Source organism: Berghia stephanieae, chromosome 10, assembly GCF_034508935.2.
Source record: "Berghia stephanieae isolate SIO BIC M18660-M18661 chromosome 10, UCSD_Bste_1.3, whole genome shotgun sequence".
Lineage (NCBI taxonomy): Eukaryota > Metazoa > Mollusca > Gastropoda > Nudibranchia > Aeolidiidae > Berghia > Berghia stephanieae.
In genome coordinates, this window is record NC_088369.1 from 5,113,961 (window position 1) to 5,121,460 (window position 7,500).

General features: G+C 39.8%; 1 protein-coding gene across 3 annotated transcripts in view; it reads left to right on the forward strand.

The window, feature by feature from the left end:
• LOC144956115 (metabotropic glutamate receptor 2-like) overlaps window positions 1-7,500 on the forward strand; it is a 74,988-nt gene that overhangs the window by 24,643 nt on the left and 42,845 nt on the right. Inside the window, exon 2 of one of the 3 annotated variants that reach the window (XM_078886469.1) lies at window positions 725-888. The exons of the other annotated variants lie outside the window; for them this stretch is intronic. The gene's annotated coding sequence lies outside the window, so the exon portion shown is untranslated. The remainder of the gene's footprint in view (window positions 1-724; window positions 889-7,500) is intronic. 3 annotated transcript variants of the gene reach the window in all.

The following is a 7,500-nucleotide window of genomic DNA, read 5'->3' on the forward strand; positions in this document are numbered from 1 at the left end:
TTACTGTCGTACTGTGAAAAAAAAAAACGCATTTCAAAATTTGGCCATAAAGCTTGTCCTTAATATATCGATCAATTTAAATATCCCTTATCTTGTCAAGGACTCTCAAACCTGGGACTTTGTTGAAGACCTAACCAGGTCTCAGGTTTAAGAGTTATTGCCAAGATGATCGCCATTTAAATCGATCGATATTTGAAGGACTAGTTTTCTGGCCAATTTTTTAAATACGTGTTTTTCCAGAATATGGCTGTAAATTGGTTAAGGAACTTTTCACAAAGAGAAGCCATTTAAGAGAGACGGCGATTATCTCTCTATTAGAAACCCAAAGCTAAATAATGCTGCCTATTATTAACAGGGCTCTCCAATTTGTACCGTATTGGAACTTCCGGTAGCCCTCTCGATTTTGGAGATCCACTTCCGGTATGGCAAAACTGCTCTTCGTTATGGAGAGGCAACTTCCGTTTCAAGGGCGCCATTTTTGTCAACTCTAGTGACTTCGAGCCCTTTTATTTGTATGGAAATTTGGTCCCTCGAAGCCTTAATGAACCGGAATTTATTGATGATTAAACTGACAGTTGCTTGCTACCCTTGTGATAGGACGTTAGAGGTACTTCTCCCCAGATCTAACAGACAGCTAATCAGGCTTTGCTGGATTTACAAGAATGAATAAATAGATAAGATAAAATTTCCTTTATTCATCTCATAGTTGAATTTTTTTCTCTAGGGTCTGTCTTTTCAACGGGAATGCTGGAATAATAACACAGACGTCAGCCACAGTGAAGCGCCGCAAATTGAGCTAAGTGGACGAGGTGACTTCATCAAGGCCACACAGCGCAGAGGCGGGTGATCGAACTCGGTACCTTTCGGGTACGAAGCAAAGACCAAGCTGTAAGTTACAATGCATTGAAAAACAATTAAAAAAAATAATTGAGCTTTTATATAGCGCAATATCCACTAAACGTGCTAAAAGCGCTTTACAAGGGGTCCCTGGCCAACAGCAACACATAACATGTAGGACGAGACATGACGCCTGTCAGGCGATATTACAAATTTTTAGGACAGAGACAACGCTGTTAACGGCCAGGTACTCATTTTACACCTGAGTACGGTGAGAGAATGTGAGTAAAGAGCCTTCTCCAAGGACTCAACTATGCGCCGAGCGAGGCTCGAACTCAGGACCTTCCGATCCGAAAGCGAGTGTCATACCACTAGACCACATAGCCGTTAATTAGCAAACTTCTTAAAATACTGCAAAATTCGGTTACTGGGTGCCTCAATTGAAAGATCCCACACGCTAACAGAGCCACTAAAATCATGCTATGAGGGGTATACAAATAGGAATGATTGAAAAGAACTAAGTGATAACTTCAGGCGTTAGCCGCAGTGCAATTCAATATGTGCTAAGTTTCATCCCTCGGGTCAATCCTGTTTCTTTAGGATGTATCTGTAGATATGTCTAATATAACTCAGGCGTCAGCCGCAGTGAAACGCAATAGGAGCTAAGTTTCATCCCCAGGGGGATTTCTTTTCCTGTATGATGTGTCTATAGATAAGTCTGATATAACTCAGGCGTTAGCCGCAGTGCAATGCAATAGGAGCTAAGTTTCATCCCCCTGGGCAACCCTTTTTCTTTAGGTTGTGTCTGTAGACAAAATTATGATATAACAGAAGCGTTAGCCGCAGTGCAACGCAATAGTAGCTAAGTTTCTTGTCCAGGGGAAAAAAAATAAGATACCTGCAGTGAGGGTTAACACTTGGTCTTCCAGGTGAAGGTAATATGCTTGATTCACTCGACCATCTCAGCACTCACATACGATCTATGTGGTCCAGTGCTATGACACTCGCTTTCGGATCGTAAGGTCCTGAGTTCGAGCCTCGCTCGACGCATAGTTGAGTCCTTTGAAAAGGCTCTTTACTCACATTCTCCCACCGTACTCATTTGTAAAATGAGTACCTGGCCGTTAACAGCGTTGTCTCTGTCCGAAAAATTGTAATATCGCCCGTCCTAAATGTTAAGTGCTGCTGTTGGCCAGGGACCTCATGTTAAGCGCTTGGAGCACGTTTAGTGGAGATTGCGCTATATGAAAGCTCAATAAAAGCTCAAAGCCCAATCTTTCAAAAATGAAAGAAATTACAATGTCGTGAAACTAATTCCCAGAAAAGAGTACATATCATCATAGATTTAAACGTCAAGATTACAAACTGATTTCCAATTTTGTATATTGGAAGCTGGTTTCAGCATTGGTAAACATCGTCTATATGGAATAGTCACCTCTACAGGCGGAACTGACGTCATGTTATTGCATTGCCCAAGGATATGCAATATTATATCCACTGGGAGTCCGTTATTCAAATGAAAGCTTGTTTTTCAAAACCCATTTAGTCGATTTTTAAAATTACGTTTTGATATTTTACATCCATGTGAGATAAATTGAAATGTTAATGTTATTTTAAACATCAATTAAACGTCACACAAGAATTTCCTTAGATTTGTGTGAATTTGAAATTTAACTATGATAAAATAATAGACCGAATGAGAAATGTTATGGAAAATAATCCTGAATATATCTCAACATTGGAAAAAGGAGTGAGGGAGTTTTTGAAAACCACTCTTCAGATATTTATTTACTGTTTTGCTAGGATATGAAGAGAAGGATTTGACCCAGCACACACTTATAAATCGAATGTATTCTTTTAAATCTCAAACCTTCCCATGTCGTAAAATTTGATCAATTTATGCTTATTCAAAGGTCTGTTAACCCAAATTGTTATGGGCCGTTGTAATGGAAATACTCTCAAACCATTGTAAAGCTCTCTGAGCACGTGTAACGGAAATTGTGTTCAATAAAAGTGTTGTTTTTTTTATTATTTCAAACAAGCTCAAAATAATTTCCATGACAACAATGTTAAATCAAGCCAACAATTGCGTTCAGTTATCAGACCTGCATATAATATATTATGCATGTAGAATTTTAGCCAAAGGCTTAAAAAGCATATTGAGGGAATTTCATTTACTGCCTTATGCAGCCCGGGTGTGCCTTTTTTTACGAAACCCGCCGATAACCATAGTCTCAGGTTAACTCCTTCCCGACTGGTGTACACTTACCTGAGTCTCAAGTTCACTCCCCACAGTTGTCTACATCCCATAACTTTGCCGGATATTGTCGGGTTTCGCCGGGTTTCGGCGGATTTCGTAAAAAAGACACACCGTGCAGCCCCATGATTGATACCAAAATAAATGTTACCGGAACCGGAAACACACAGACAGGACTATCATCAAAGTCTAAGCGTTGTGGCGTGTTAGTTATGTGTGTGTTGTGTGTGAGTTAAGACAAAAAATCTGAACAAGTGTGTTTTGAAAGGGGCCAGATAAAGCAAGAGAGATAGAAAAGTACAAGAAAAAAACTATAAACCATCCCAAAAAATCAGTCCTCCACCTCCACTGGAGATCGAACTTCAGACCTTCTGATTACCGGCTAGACGTCGTGCTGCCATTATGTCATCATCCAAGACTCGTTTTAGTCACGTGATTTGGAGTTGTGTGGGGGGGGGGGGAGGGGGGATGGGCAGGCTGTATAATTATCAATTCCTACAACACACCGTTTAGAGACGATGGTCACAAAATTTTAATCCTTTTTTTTTATTATTGGAAAAAAAAGGGGAGGGGGGGGGTATCTGGTTTATCTCACATTAAAACAATTTTGAAGCAAAGGGCACATTATATTGTCTATCTTTTTGTTTTTGTTAGATTAATACTATAACAGCAGCTCTGTCGACATTTATGCAGAATTTCTGGGTTGTGGGTAACCCCCCCCCCCCCCCCCCCCCCCCACCTACCCCACCCCACCCCCTCCCATTCTGCCCCTTGATAACGAGGAAGTAGAGAACTGGTTGTAAAATGATACAAGTCTGAAAAGAAACACTGTCTGGGAATGCAGTCATCAATCATTATAGTCATAGTCACAGCCAGTTTAGTAATCTTTCATTATTATAGATAGTATGCGCTTGGTTAAGAAGCTCACAACATTGCCATCCGGAAGTATAACGAACCAACACACAAAACTATGTGTTACCATGAGCGTTTATAGTCTGTATATATGGCAAAAAACAATAACAAAGACCTGAGTGACGTCAACTTCATTTCATCTATAAACGTTCACGATTACACATCGTTTTGTCTGTTGGTTCGTTATACTTCCGGATGACAATTTTGTGAAACCTTATAGATAGTATGAGCTTGGCATAGAAGCTCATAACATTGCCATCCGGAAGTATAACGGACCAACACACAAAAATGTGTGTATCCATGAACGTTTATAGTCGGGTAAATAAGGTTCAGTGAGCAATACTCATAAACGCGGATGGCAAAAAACAATAATAAAGACCTGAGTGACGTCATCTTCGAACTATCTATATAAAGGGTGAAATGCTTTTATATGCAGACATGGTTTTCCTGTTCTTTAAATAATTGTATTAGAAATAGTATATTAACGAAAACACGAAATGAGGTGAGTAGGAAAGTGCCAGAAGACAATAGAGAATACAAATTTCGCGGCGGCGATGGGGACATTACTGGTACGACAACTCCGCCTGGCCGGGGAGAGTGTGACTCTACCGTATGAGCTATCCACCACTCCAATAAACAGTGGTTTCAAACTTTATGTCTATCTTCAGCCGCTCTCCACAACCAGGCGGATTTGTGTTCCAGTGACAAGGTTGCGGGTTCGAGCCCCCGTCGCCGCCGCGAAATCTTTATTCTCTATTGTCTTCCGGCACTTTCCTACTCACTTCATTTTTTGTAAATTAACGAAGGCACCTTAACAGAGACCGGCCTTCTTGAAAATTTAAAAATTCGTAAATTTTAGCAGTTAAAAATCATAGTGCCTATAGCTAACTTTAAAAATCAACAACTTACTCACACAATGGTTACTAAATGACACTTCAAAATTCTTGAAATTATACAGTCTGGGACCACATTTCCTTTCCAATGACCTACAGATGCTCATAAAGTTCTGAAATGTTCATAATAGTATGCAGGTCTGATCATATAAGGGATTATTATTTAGCGGTGTGTCTTTTTTACGAAACCCGCCGAAACCCGCGAAACCCGCCGAAACCTACACTTCCCTGAGTTCTAGGTTCACTCCCCACTGCCACCTACTTCCCATAACTTTGTCGGGATTCGTCGGGTTTCGGCGGGTTTCGCAGGGTTTCGGCGGGTTTCGGCGGGTTTCGTAAAAAAGACACACCCATTATTTAGACTTCGATTGATGCCATTTAAAATACCCCAAAAATGTTTCCTGCTTGTATTGTGGTCCGTCGCATATTCCAGAACCTTCGGTTTTGACGTATTCTTGTTTTTTTTTTTTTAATTTTGTGGGTGGGGTTTTCTGACCTCGCATAGTGGGCAGGGAGACCTTGAGCACGTTAAGTGGAGACTGCGCTATATACGAGCTCAGGTTTTTTGGGTGTTTTTGTTTTGTGTGTGTGTGTGTGTGTGTGTGTGTGTGTGTGTGTGTGTGTGTGTGTAGCTGAAGAATTCAACCGCGCATTCATCCCGAGAGAGAAAAGCCAATGAGCTATACTCCTCTTTGCCGTTTGTTTAAACATAATATCCAAGAACCAGTTTTATAAAGAGGATTGATGCATGTGTTAATGTAGATAGAAGGTTTGAGCATCTAATAATAATATTTATAAAATTGTTATGTATAATATGTATTATCATAAGAATCTACACGGTGCGCGACTTCTGCAAATTAACTCACTCAATCCTAGAGATTTTTGCTACTTTTCAAAATTGAATAAGACATGTATTTAAAATGAGCATGTACTCACAGATAGTTTTATTCAACTATCTATCATTAACATGCAAAAAAAAAATAAATAAATAAATTTAAAAAAAACACCAAAAAACTAAAAACATTAGCTGGCATACTACGCCTATAATTTGTCTCATATAAATGTACCGTATAGGCATGGAGTAAAAGTAACCCGGGTAAACTACGGGTATAGTCGGTTTTAGGGTAGAGTTTGTTAAGACGAGTTCACCATCCTATCAATCTCTTTTCTATTGGCAATGATATTGTGATCTAACTTCATTGCATTCTTACGGAAAACAACCACAAGACCAAATCAAGCAAGTGAACAGACATAGATAAATTATTGAGTAAATTTTGCGCCGCTAAAAGCTAGGCTCGAACCATCGACATCCAGGTCATGGGTTCGAGTCTCGCTCGACGCATAGTTGAGTCCTTGGAAAAGGCTCTTTACTCACGTTCTCTAATCATACTTATGTGAAAAATGAGTTACGGGCCTTTAACAGCGTTGCCTCTGTCGAAAAACACGTTGTATTATCGTCTAACAGGCGTCATGTCATGGTCTTTAAAAAAGTGATTAGCGCAATATCCACTAAACGTGCTCAACGCGCTTTGCAAAGTTACGCGGACCAACAGCAACATGAAACATGTAGAACGAGATATGACGCCTGATATTACAATTTTGTTTCCGACAGAGAAAGCGCTGTTAACGGCCAGGTAAGTACTCATTTTACACCTGATTACGGTGAGAGAATGTGAGTAAAGAGTCAAAGAGCATTATCCAAGGACTCAAACTATCCTCGAGCGAGGCTCCAACCCAGGACCTTCCGATCCAAAGGCGAGTGTTATACCACTAGACCACCAAGCTGCATGAAGGAATAATAATATTATTTTAAGATTATCATTGCTGGCTAAACAGAGTACCGAATGGGGCGCCAAATGTCTTTTCTTTGATTCTAAATGGGGACCAAATGCCTTTTCTTTGATTCTAAATGGGGTGCCAAATGCCTTTTCTTTGATTCTAAATGGGGTGCCAAATGCCTTTTTTTTATTCTAAATGGGGCGCCAAATGCCTTTTCTTTGATTCTAATAGGGGCGCCAAATGCCTTTTCTTTGATTCTAAATGGGGCGCCAAATGCCTTTTCTTTGATTCTAAATGGGGCGCCAAATGCCTTTTCTTTGATTCTAAATGGGGTGCCAAATGCCTTTTCTTTGATTCTAAATGGGGCGCCAAATGCCTTTTCTTTGATTCTAAATGGGGTGCCAAATGCCTTTTCTTTGATTCTAAATGGGGTGCCAAATGCCTTTTCTTTGATTCTAAATGGGGGCCAAATGCCTTTTCTTTGATTCTAAATGGGGCGCCAAATGCCTTTTCTTTGATTCTAAATGGGGTGCCAAATGCCTTTTCTTTGATTCTAAATAATAATAATAATAATAATGCTGAAAACTTATATAGCGCTATAACTCCGAGACACCAGACTCTAAGCGCTTAAATTACCAATTACTTTGGCTGAAACATACTCATTCACACACACAAGCACACACACACACACACACACATACACACACACAACACACAACACAAACCAAAACTATCTTGCTTCTCATACCATCTACTAAAATCGAAACAAATATGTTTTAAGCGAACGTTTAAAAATAGACAAAGATTCTTTTTCACGAATGC